This window comes from Akebia trifoliata, chromosome 8 (assembly GCF_017979445.1).
Source record: "Akebia trifoliata isolate Shusen 1 chromosome 8, ASM1797944v1, whole genome shotgun sequence".
Classification (NCBI taxonomy): Eukaryota; Viridiplantae; Streptophyta; class Magnoliopsida; order Ranunculales; family Lardizabalaceae; genus Akebia; species Akebia trifoliata.
In genome coordinates, this window is record NC_141382.1 from 9,684,081 (window position 1) to 9,697,552 (window position 13,472).

A 13,472-nucleotide genomic window follows, 5' to 3' on the forward strand; every position below is an offset into this window, starting at 1 on the left:
CATAGAATTTTTATAAATTCGACGGTTATAAGCTATCGAATATGGGATTCTACCATATTTTCGACGGACTAAGGCCATCGAATTACTTTAAAGACCAATCAAAACTTTCTATTTCGTGCCCAAATGCTTTTTTTCAACCTATACCTATTAAAAAAACTCACACATCTATATCTATATGCCATCTACATCGAGATTCACATCCCATTCCCATCCATTCACATTCCATCCACACCAATATCCGCATTCCAAAAAACACATCTTGAATTTGTTTTCCTTTTTCCCTATTGGAGTTGAAAAATTCACAATTTCATTGCAAATCATGATGGGGAAGATAGCCAACCCTACCCATAAGATGTAAAATCTAAAACATAATTGAGATTTATTGAAATTATCTCATGTCCATCAAAATACACGACAATGACTCCTAGGCCATCTAATCACCTTACCACAAAGAATATCAAGTAAAGTCCATTGGGGTCCAGTTCTATCCATTAACTCAGCCGAAGAATCAATGATCTCATCGATACAAATTGAATAATACTTCATATCTAGTTTCTCAGGATCTACTAGTACTCCTTTGGCGTAGACCACATTCCTTCTAAAGTTCATCAATAAGCATACCTTACCATTAGTCAATGATGGTAATGATTCTGATACTGGGTCTTTACCTCCTCGCCTATTAAGAATTGTGGAATCTGATGTCACTTATTAGGAATTGTTTATGATTAGATATGTAAACTGAATTAAATATTATTGAAAAATTAAATGAAGAATCTCTAAAGTTAAAATGTTTTTACATCTTACTTGAGTAGAAGGACCTCCAACTTCAAATGTAGATGATTTTTTTCTTTTTGTGCTTGTTCTTCTTATTCTTTTTCTTCTTCTTATTTTTCATTAGTGCATGAACTAGTTGAGTGAAGTTAACCATGTCTTTTTCAAATTTATCCGTATAATTTTGACTTTGAATTGTATAACGTAATGAAGTCTTTGAAATTCCGCCTCCCATACCTCTTACCCTGCCTTTTCCATCTTTCTCAAACATCTATGCATAACTACGATTAATATAATGTATGTAAATAGAATATCAAAATTAAATGATATAAGTCATACATACAATGAAAATAGGATCATGGTCGATATCTTTATAGGCAAAGCTAGGATCTTCTTTAATAAGATTATTTAATTGACCCTATAAAACAATGAAAACATTAAGATGATAAATAATTTTTTCAAAAAAAAAAAATGATTAAAAAAATGACATTACTTACAAGGGATTTGGCCAACTTAGGAGTGAGAGCACTACTATCATTCCTCGTATGACTATCGATGAAGAACTCTGTTCTTGTGGGCTGCTGACCACCCGTTTGATATTTTTTCGGTTTAAAAAAAAACTGTACCACATAAAAATTGTGACCAACCCAAATTCATACATTTGAAATAGAGTATATAAATTAATAATTAGATTAATACTTACAATTTTTTTTGCCTTTTTTGCTATACCCTTTCTACTGATTGTGTATGGAGTTTTATTTTTCTTACGAAATTTTTTCATTTTGTCACACTTTTCTTGGTCAACGATGTCGATTTTAAATCGACGAACTTCTCCCAATCATCCTGTTTGATCAATCTACTTTTGGGTTTATTCAACTTTCGCTTTGCATCAATAGTACCAACTCTACAATATTCCTTCCCTATAGATATTTTCAATCTCCCCATGCATGGCCGATTTTTTATAAGCAGAACTTCTTGTAATCCTCAGAAATGTTGTAACGAGACTGTCAAAATATGAACAAATAAATCAATTATAATATAATGAAAATATTCATCATTATTACAACTAATCAATAGAATATTTAAACTACTTGGAGAAGACACCAAATAAGTTCAAGCAACTTTATCGGTACCTTCCTCCAAGAAGAATAGAAAAGTGGCACATGTGCCATCGCATAACGGCCTATATTGGTCTATAAGTCTGTCAAATTATCCCCAATGCATTGTCTCATAGAATTGAATTTTAGATGGAGGCGTGAATCAGATGATGAATGTGGATCTGATGTTGATGAGTTCTGATGACTATCTCGTGTAGGAATCGAGGGTGCTGAACTATCATAATCTGATGTCGATGAGCTGTAAGAATTCTCCATCGACGAGCTATCAAAATTCTCTATTAACGACATAATGCCTGTATGGAATAACATTAAAAAAATAATATAGATATTTAAAAGTAATAAGATTAAAAAGGAAAGCAATAAATCAAATAGTGAGTTAAATAATAACCAAAGTAGAAATATTACACAATATCAACATAACATACTAGTATAATTAGTTTTCATCATCATTTTCAATGATATCTTCTTTAAGAATAGATGATAAAGTATCCATGTTACTTGTCGCAAATGCTAGTGGATATTTAAAAGTGTCTACATCTTTATTCAATATCTTCAGAGCTTCTAAAATCACATGCCAAGCTTCCGTAGGCCGATTTTGATCCTTACAATAAAAAACTTGAGTTGCTTATGAGACAAGAATAAATGGTTCATCATCCACTTTTGTATTTCTTATCAATCTCTCTAAGTTAACATACCATAAATTTGTGTCTCGATTAACCATATACATATTTAAATCTTCTATACGTACCTAATCTCCCAGGAATCAAAAGTGTCAATATCGTAAACTCCTTCTGCATGCATAAAGATGGTGGCAGATTATACGGAACAACCATAACAGGTCAATAACTGTATGAGTTGTTTTTCATCCCAAATGGATTAAATCCATCTGTTGCAAGTCCCAATCGGACATTGCGTGGTTCAACAGCAAAATCTACCAATTTACTATCCACTCATCTCCAACAGGATGAATCCATTGGATGACACATAAACTCTTTTCGTTATTGACCTCCTTTAGAATGTCATTTCATGTTTTCCACAATCCATGGCACAATATACATTCGTTTCAACCTTTGCGTTAGTGGGAAATACCTCAATATTTCTACCGGTAAAATTTTTTTCCTTGACTTCTTTTCATTAATCGGTTTCCATCTATTCTCGTCACATTTTAGATAACTATCTATATCTGCATTATCTCTCCAATACAATATATAATCATTAGGACATGCATAAATAATCTCACACTTTATCCGTAAAGTCTTGATCATTTTCTTCGTGGAGTAGGTACTTTCTAGTAAGGAGTTATCATGTGAAAATATCCTTTTAATCATTTGTAACAATTCATCAAAATCCTTTTGAGACCATTGATGTCTAGTTTTCATACTCAGCAACTCAACTATAACTGAAAGTTTTGAATCCTTTTTTCGACATGAGTAATATAATGGTTGCATCGATTTCTTTATCATTTGACGATGTTGAGTATCATCTATTAAATCATCATGAACTTGGTCATCATTTCTATCAAGACACTCGTCCATACAAGTAACTTCATTGTCTTCGTTCGAAAAATGTCCAAGCGCATCATTTTACATGTTTGGTATTCTTGGGATCATATCTTTATCACATTGACGAACATACATACTAGCCTCGACTGTTGCATGATCTCCGCCCCTCTAATGTTCTCCATGGAATGTCCATCTCGTGTAAGAAGTATCTATACTGTCACAGACTAAGTGATCTACGATTGTTTTTATATTTTTCCTCCCTGATAAGGTATTACGACATTTGACACAAGGAAAAAAATAATTATCATCATTATCGAAATTCTGCTATTCGTTTTCAAGTACTCAATAAATAACACTACACTATCAATGTATTTCGTTGATAGCCTAGGTTTCGACATCCACTCTTTGCTTGGAACTTCAAGCCTCTCCATCAAGCATACAACTAATAAGTAATAAGAAAAAATAATATATTTTTAGAAAGATGTCTAAGCTAATTATAAAATATATTGTTGGTACTGTCATTCATCATAGTCTTTCACATCATTTGATGTGATCATGACCATCAAATCAGTAGACTTCTATGAACTAATGATGTTGGACTTCTAGGAAGTTGAGGCAACATAGCTAAGGTGGGTGTCAATGAGTCGGTTTCTTAAAGGAACCAGAAACAAAAACATTAAATTATCTTTATTCTGGCCACATTCCATCATATAATAAAAACAGAAAAATAATGGTAGACATACCAAACAATAAGATCAAAGATGAATACTCATTTACAAACTCCTACTTGATCATCATCTACAAAAAAGACTAACCACCCATCTTGGAACCAAAACAATATTCACATATAGAAATCGACTGGGTATCTAAAATAAAGTGCTGAATATGAAAAAAATAAATCACAAGTGGGTATCAATCATAGTCCATGGAGAACGTACAAGACAATTGAGAACCCTGGATGTACGAGACAATTGAGAACCCTGGGACCTTTAGAACCATTGCCTCCAATGAACCACTTTACCACTTTAGGAAAGGTAGTAGAATTCTAGCCAAGTCCAGGATAGATGTGAAAGTATTATCTAATATAGGAGCAGCATCCTACCAAGTCCAGTCAAGAGACATGTGATGAGTAAATTGATGCATTTTTAGGTGTTTTAAACCTTCACTGCATTCAATGATAATGGCACAACTAAATAAAGATTAACTAGAAATTTGTAGATACTCTATTGACTTCATGATGAGTTCATGGAAGTAGGAGTTCGTTAACTCTATTTTATCCCATTAACATGGAAGCGTTCTTTTTGGGGTATTTCTTACTTCTTGATCCTAATTATTAAAGTTTCATATTTTGAGGTATCCTAAATAAAGTTGCACTTCATACATTGTCTCTATTCTACTTACCTTAAAAATCTAGGTTTCTAAGGCATTTCTCCATAGATCTAGTTTTGAATTTATTCAGTCTCAATTTTCATTGATCAATACTACATCATTTGCAAATAATATATATACACCATGGGACCACTCCATGAACTTGAGAGATCCATAACCATCATGTTAGGCCAGACTCCAAATATCTCCTTACACATAAAAATATATGATATACACAAATTTAATTAGGGTTTCAATCCCTTAATGAGATAATTAGTCTAAATAACACGAATCATAAAACCAAGATCGCTCTAATTCTTTATGATTTACCTTAATGAGTTACAATTTAATTCAATCATAAGTTTTTCCTTCCATTTGATGTATCAGATATATTTTAATAATCTGCTCTCTAACAACAGTAAAATTTACAATCAACAAATAAAGAAATCCATTTCGAATCTAATCATAAGTATTGTCCACCTTATGCTCATCCAGGAACACACAAAAAAAAGAGAGGAACAATTACAAGACGAGAGAGAGGCGACGATACCTATTGAATTCTGCTTCTTTTGTATTTGGGCTACTCTTTGTTGACTGTAAGATCTAATTTGAATAAAAAATCAGTGATGAAGGATGGAATGTTCCACTATCTTGCAAAAAATTACAACCTAACAACACATGAAGAGAAGGTAATAACCCTGTTTTCATACAAAAATGAGAGAGAGAAAAGGTATTTTCTTCGTTAACAACAAAAATCAGAGAGAACAAAGAAGAGAGAAAAAGAAGGCAAAAAAAAAAAAAAAAAAAAATTTGAATTATGTCAACAGATGAAATGTCTTGTTCTTGGAACTATGTAAACCGGGGAGAAATTTTTTGCAAACAGGTGATTGCTGAAATATTATGCAAACAGTTACGATTGAAACAAAGTCATTGATGCCACCTTGCCTCAATCTCTGAAACATCTAATATCTAAATACTATTAAATTGGCTCGGCTAAGTCAGGTGAATCTTAACCAATATAGGTTATTCTCGATCACTTATTATTTGTCAGTAAAATTCTCTTTCAGTTTTATGTATTTCTCTAGGAAATGTATAAATCAAGGAAAAAAATTATCCGCCCTGCTAATGCAACACCAATATTTTTCATAAGGCATGGATGATCATGTCTTATATAACATTGATCCAAGGAGCCTACTAATACTAATACGATTGTTGTGAGGATAAATCGTTGTATGATCTTTAATGCTGCAGAGTATGGAGAAAGGGAAAATGGTTTAGTTCTAGAAGTAATAATCAATACTTTTATTAAGATGTATTGAACTCCATGGTTTGGAAATCATACTTACATATGGCACCACTATTGGTTGTGACAGCTGAAAAATATCTACAAAGAAAAAAAAAAAAAACTCAAACATATAGATTTAAAAAAAAAGGGCAGAAAAAATAAATGAAAGAAGTCTTTGTCATTCATAATTGTTCGTTGTATCCTTCCAAAATTATCCACTTGCGTGACATGTTACATTTTAAAATTTACATAAGATGTGAATGTGAAAGCACCCACACCATTTGTCATAGATAAAACCATGTGGGAGTGTAATTACAAATGACATCAAACTACCTAGTTGTCAATTCTTAGGCATTGGAGTTTCTATTTTTTTGAAGAAATAGATCAAGGGTTTTGAGATTCAAGTAGATATTTTAGAACCAAAAAAAAAAAAATACTTTCAATACATGTGACATCATGCCATTAGTTCCTCAGCTTAGCACGTAAATTTCTAAAAACCAAAATCTTTTGTCCTAACGTTTGATTCGAGTATTCATTTCTCAAATATAATATGCATTTTGGGTACTTGGAAAAGATCTATGATGTTGGGGTAAAACAACTCAAATAAAAACACACACACACACACACACACACACACAAAATCTGAATCACATGCAATGTCGAGATCACCATTTTTTATTGTCAAGATCAACAATTTTTTTTTGTTGAGATTAATTCTTTTACCATCAAAATCAACATTTTTTATTGTTGAGATCAACATTTCTTAACAAAAAAATAAAGAAAATATTGTTGAATTAGGAGGAGATATGTTAACAAAAAATAAAATAAACAACAAAAAACAGAAGTAAAAAAAAAAAAAAAAAAAGAAAAAGTGCTCGCAAGAGGAGCAAAGAAAAAAAAAGAAAAAAGAAACACTTATTTTGACTCCTTGATTGGTATTGTAATTCAAGAAAAAGCACACAACTAAATAAAAATAGAAAATTACAATGGATAAAGAAGAGTAATGATTTTCTGACTCCAATGTACTATCTTGCTTCTCATATAGAGGTTGTACAACAGGGTGAGATTTCCTATGGAGAATATCTGGGGACTCAATACTCAAAGTGATCTCTTGGAGCATGGGTCATCATTGGGAATCCCTTAGCCAGAGTGACAAGTGTCTACAATGGTGTATAAAGCTACTTTTCATGGAAGACTAGCCATTCGCCATAAGTTAAAATACGCTTCACCAAAAGACATTTTACGAAAATTGTCATCTAAAACTAACCAATCTAATTGTTTTGGACTCTGTGAGTGTGATAGAACTCAAATTTATGAAATGGATAGTTGAGATTTCTTATAAAGAATAAATAATTAACAAACACCATGTAAACTTGGCATGTCATATTCAACTTGGTATTCTTATCAGCGTGCACATCCAACAAATCAACATTGAGGTCATATCTGCAAATGTCATTGGGAGGCATTAACAAGATATTTTTTTTCCAGAAAATTGATCAATGAGACCATTGAAAGGTATACCCTATCAAGTCCAAGCTCTCAAAAACTCCCTTAAGACTAAGATATTTTCCATCTCAGAATACGACAACCTTCAAAATAAAAATGAATTAGGGTTTTTACAAAAAAATCCACTAATAACTCTACGATTAAATGTTCATTTTAACACAACCAAGCTCGGTAAACTAGATTAAAGCATCTAAAATAGAATTTCAACAAGATTAAACTGAAATTACAGAGAAAATTATAAAATGTACATTTTAAAAAGCTAAAACAAGGTAGGAAGAAGATTTGATTTGCAGAAACACTAAAGTTTTTGGACTTGAAGCAGATCAAAACTCCATCGATGATGTGAAAAGAGCTAGGTGTTCTTCGATTTGAGCTAGCTCTGGTTTGATTGATTGGTGTTCTCGAATGTCTGGTTTAATCAGTGTTCGGTGTTCTCTAATGCTTCTTGAAAGTCTACTCGAATGCTCAAAACATTGTGAGTGTAGATCGAAGAAGGAGATTGAAAAGAAATTTAGAGTCGAAAGAGATTAGTGAGTGTAGATCAAAGAGGGAGATTGGGAAGAAATTCAGAGTTTGTGAGTGTAGATCGAAGAGGGAGATTGAGAAGAAATTCAGAGTCGAAAGGTATTTGTGAAGAGAAGAGGGAGATCGAAGAGAAATTCCCAATCTCTGAATTTCTCTCTAAAACCATTCATTTTCAGAAAATCGAAATAGTTTTCATTTTAAGTTATTTATTGGTATAAAAAAAAAACTGGTGGTTCGTTGGGCTGGGGCTATTGATTTATTTTGGTGGGCTTAATTACGGGTTTTGGGCCAGCGAATATAAACGTGAGATTTGGGCCGTCGAAATTAATGCTAAATAAGTGTAGAATTTGGGCTTTTTTGACGTAGTGATGATTGGTTTTTAAAAGAAAAATTTGGATTTTTGACTTGAAGTTGAAGATCAGGGTGTTCAAGCCTTTCCTCTTAGTCTATGTAGAAGACTAAGGTCAATGGATGCATGTCATCTTTTTCAAAACATAGGGGTTATCTCTAATATTTAGCAAAACATATGGGGGTATGTCTAAAATACTTTTTTTTTCCCTGAAGAACTCACTTTTCTCCAAACATCGTTTTATCAACCTCCCCAAAATCCTGTCTTTGCCTTGAAATTTGAAGGTTGAACAAAATAGAATGTTGAAGACACATAAATTGAAGGTCCTTTTTTTTCCGGGGGGGGGGGACCATGACCAAGGCTTTTGACATAACCAAAGCTGAGGGATGTATCACTAGGGATATAGTAACCAAGTTTTGGATTCATCAATTATTCAGCAAGGCACCAGTTTGGTTAATTCAGACAAATTTTGAGAAAATTTCTGAAAATTTTGAGGTGAAAGTATTATCTCGAAAAATGCTGGAAGAGGAAAATTCAAATATTCAAAAATCTGTTAAATTTTTGAAAAAAATTTGACGATTAATTGAATAAATCTTCGATTTCTTAAAATTAATGATTAATTTCCAATTATTTGGATAGTCTCCCCTTGCATTTTCTGAAATTTTGTGAAAGTTCTCGAAGAGGAAAATTCAAATATTAAAAAATCTGTTAAATTTTCGAAAAAAAAATCAACGATTAATTGAATAAATTTTCGATTTTCTTAATCTTAATGATTAATTGCCAATTATTTGGATAGGCACCCCCTTACATTTTCTGAATTTTTGTGAAAGTTCAGCGACTTCGTCACTCTACCCTTGGGTATCTCAAAATATCCTAAACAATATTTAAAAATATCATATAATTTTTTAAGAAGGAATTAATAAATGTCAAGTAGTTCGACCAGATTATAACCAATTCCCCATTTAGAAAAACACTTTCCTTACTAACTTAGTAAGATTTGAAATCTTACTAAGGGTTTTTGAGCTCAAATGGATACCAAATTCATAATCCAACCCTACAACCCTCTAGATTTCATGGAAATTTTCAGATCCAATTTTTTTTTTTTTGTAATTTATTTTAAGCTTGATCCAAGGTTTTAAAAATAGATTGTTACTGAATTCCCACCAAACTCCCAAATTTAACATTAAAATTTTGTCGGAGAAAAATAATCTTTCATAAGTCATAGAGTTTTGTGCTCTACATCCCTTTGGCATTGGATCATGTCAGTGGATGCCATTAAGCAAGTTCAACAACCCTTAATAAGATTTGAGATCTTATTAAGTTAGTAAGGCCTGCCTTACTTGTTAGATTATTAGTTTTTTCCCATCGTGACACATGTAGTTAAGTAATCTAGGATGAACCAACAAATTCCATACTAAAATGGTTGTCGCATGTGATTGGCATGCCCACTTATTTAATGAAACGTGACTAATGAAATATAATTTTAAACGAAGAAAGTCCCCTAATGTATTATTCTATCAATTATATAAAAAAATTATTCCAAAGATTAATTATTTAATTTGTTTCTTTAATCTCCACCTACATTAGTATTAATCATTATTCAGATTTTACAAATATAATTGTATTCTTGGATGCTTTTATGTGTATTTAAAGAAAAATTGGTGAGTATTTCGTCAAAATTATAGGCTAAAAACTTTTAAAAATATTTATAAAATAGAATACATTATTATTTTGATATCGATGATAAGATTTTTGAACAAGGGGAAGCCTTTTTTCTCTAGGTTGAATTATTCCTATGCAAAAAATCCATCTTTCCACTTGTTTAAAAATCCTATCCTGGTCTTGAGGTTTGTAGGTTGATGATGATCATAAAATATTGCATCTTCAAGTTTTCAACTTGGAGAGTAAACCATTTTTAACGAATGCAATCTCGTATGTGTTCATATTCCGAAGAAGCCCTCATTGGTTTTTAATCCAAAATTCTATCCTTGTACTTCTCTAGAAATCTTATATTGTTCTTGAGATTTGAAGGTTGAAGAAGATAGAATCTTAAGAGGTTTGAAGATGACAAGGGTTAAAAACCTTTACCTTAAAGTCGAAGATGACAAGTTTTGAGGAGAAAACCTACCTAAAAACAAATAGGGCGTATCTCTAATATATATTAACCAAAATGTGGAGAGGTATGCCTAAATTACCCTTATTTTTAGAGAGCTTATATTGCCACAACAACTTTTGCTAATACCACCCCAAGTTGTGTGTTAATTCTTGGTGATTTACATATGAATTGGGGTGGCATTAGAAAAGTTGGTGTGACAGTCAATGTCATGATTTTACTTTCGTACTTGTCTTGTGAACTTCAAATAAAAGACTGATAAGAGAGCTGTTATTGGCATCTCAACTTCTACTAATTACATTCCAATTTAAAAAAGAGTGAATGTTTGAGAATAAGTAAAAGTTGAAGCTCTCTCATATTTTTTAGTTAGATTTCTACTTTTTGGGTTTAGGATTTTATATGAGTCTACTCATAATTGTAAACAACTACTTAAATTGTTTGAACAATTGTTATAATGTTTTTTGTAATGCTGAGATTATAATTTGAGCCAAACCTTTGTAGTCTTTGACCGAGAGTGTGTTTCAATCTTTAATCAGGAAGTAGCAACAAATTAAATAAATTGGGGTCTAATGAGTAAAAGATAGGGTGCCAATAGGAGATTTCTTAGATAAATATAAAAAATGTGTTTAATTAGGTCTGTAATTTTGAAATCGTATATGCTTATTTTACGTGTATCTTCCTTTCTTTTGCTTCTATTCTATATCTAAAATTCTAATTTTATTTATTTATTTTTATTAATTTTAAAAAAAAAAAGTAGTGAAAAACTCAGTCGGATAAGTAATATTAGTGAACTAAAACAGACATATGATAAAACCAAAGATTTAAATAAAGCACTTAAAGTATATTACAAATAAGCCTCTCCAAACCATACAAGTCTATGGTACGTTAATGAAAATGATTTGATTAAGATATGTCAGATTATACTAATTATGCAAATAGAAATTATATATATAGCCCTTGTAGACATGGAAAATTTAAGAAAGACCCTTATAAATTTATAAATCAAAATAAAATCCAAAAAATTGTAAATGGACCCATAGTTCCGTATAGTGAAAACAAATATGTAGGAACTTATGGCATCATCATCAGAGTTCAGCTTTGTAACTGGGAGTCGATTTAGGTTTAGGCCAAACATATACTTATAAACTTAAAAATTTTCGGTTTCAACATCTAAAATAGGAAAATGAGATCTAAATGGAACAAAACTAATTTTTATAGTTTTGTATAGTGAAAACAAATCTATAGGAACTAATGGCATCATCATTGGAGTTCCAATTTGTAATCAGGACCCGATTTTAGGTTTAGGCCGAGCATATGCTCATAAACTTAGATACTTTTGATTTCAATGTCCAAAATAAGCAAACCAGATCCGACTGGAATGAAACTAATTTCAATAGTTCCATATAGTGACAACAAATCTGTAGGACATCATCATCAGAGTTATGATTTGTAATTGAGAGTCAATTTAGTTTTAGGTCAAACTTATACTTATAAACTTAGAAATTTTCGGTTTCAATGTCCAAAATAGGCAAACGAGATCCGAATGGAACGAAACCAATTTCTATAGTTCTGTTTAGTGAAGACAAATTTATAGGAACTAACGGTATAGTTATTGGAGTTCCGATTTGTAATTGGGACTCGGTTTAGTTTTAAGCCGGATATATAGTTACAAACTTAATTTTTTTTGGTTTAAATGTCAAAATGGGCAAACAAGATCCAAATGGAATGAAACTAATTTCTATAGTTTCGTTTAGTGAAATTTTTTTTGGAGAAACTGACGGTATCATCATCGGAATTCTGGTTTGTAACTGGAAGCTGATTTAGTTTTAGGCCAAACATATGCTCCCAAACTTAGATATTTTCGGGTTCGAGACCCAAAATAGGCAAAAACAAGATTTGACTTGAACAAAACTAATTTCTATACTTTTGTATAGTGAAAATAAATCTGTAGAAACTAACGACATCATCATCGAAGTTTTGGCTTGTAACTGGGAACCAGTTTAGTTTTAGGCTAAACATATGCTTATAAACTTAGAAATTTTCGGTTTCAATGTCTAAAATGGGCAAACACGATTTAAATGGAATGAAACTAATTTCCATAGTGAAAATAAATATGTAGGAGCTGACGGCAATGTTATCGGAGTTCCAATTTGTAATTGGGACTTGATTTTAGATTTAAGCCGAACATATGCTCAAAACTTAGATATTTTTAATTTCAATGTCCAAAATGAGCAAATGAGATCCGAATGGAACGAAACTAATTCTATAGTTTCGTATAGTGAAAACAATTTTGTTAGAACTTATGACATCATCATCGGAGTTCTGGTTTGTAACTGGGAGTCAGTTTAGTTTTAAGCTAAACATATGCTAATAAACTTAGAAATTTTCGTTTTCAATGTCGAAAATAGGCAAACAAGATCCAAATGAAATGAAACTAATTTCTATAGTTTCATATAGTGAAAACAAATCTGTAGGAACTTACGACATCATCATCAAAGTTTCAATTTCTAATCGGGACCCGATTTTAGGTTTAGGGCGAACATATGCTCATAAACTTAGATATTTTAGGTTTCAATGTCCAAATTAAGCAAATGAGATCCTAATGGAACGAAACTCTCTAATTCCGCATAGTGAAAACAAATTTGTGGGAATTGATCATATCATCATCGGAGTTTTGGTTTGTAACTGGGAGTCGGTTTAGTTTTACATCAAACATATGCTTATAAACTTAGAGATTTTTGGTTTCAATGTCCAAATGAAACAAGGTCCGAATGAAAGGAAACCAATTTTTATAGTTCTGTTTAGCAAAGACAAATCTGTAGGAACTAACAATATAGTTATTGGAGTTTTGGTTTATAATTGGGACCCAGTTTAGTTTTAAGTCGGACATATGATTACAAACTTAAGTTTTTTTTTTGTTTAATGTCAAAAATGG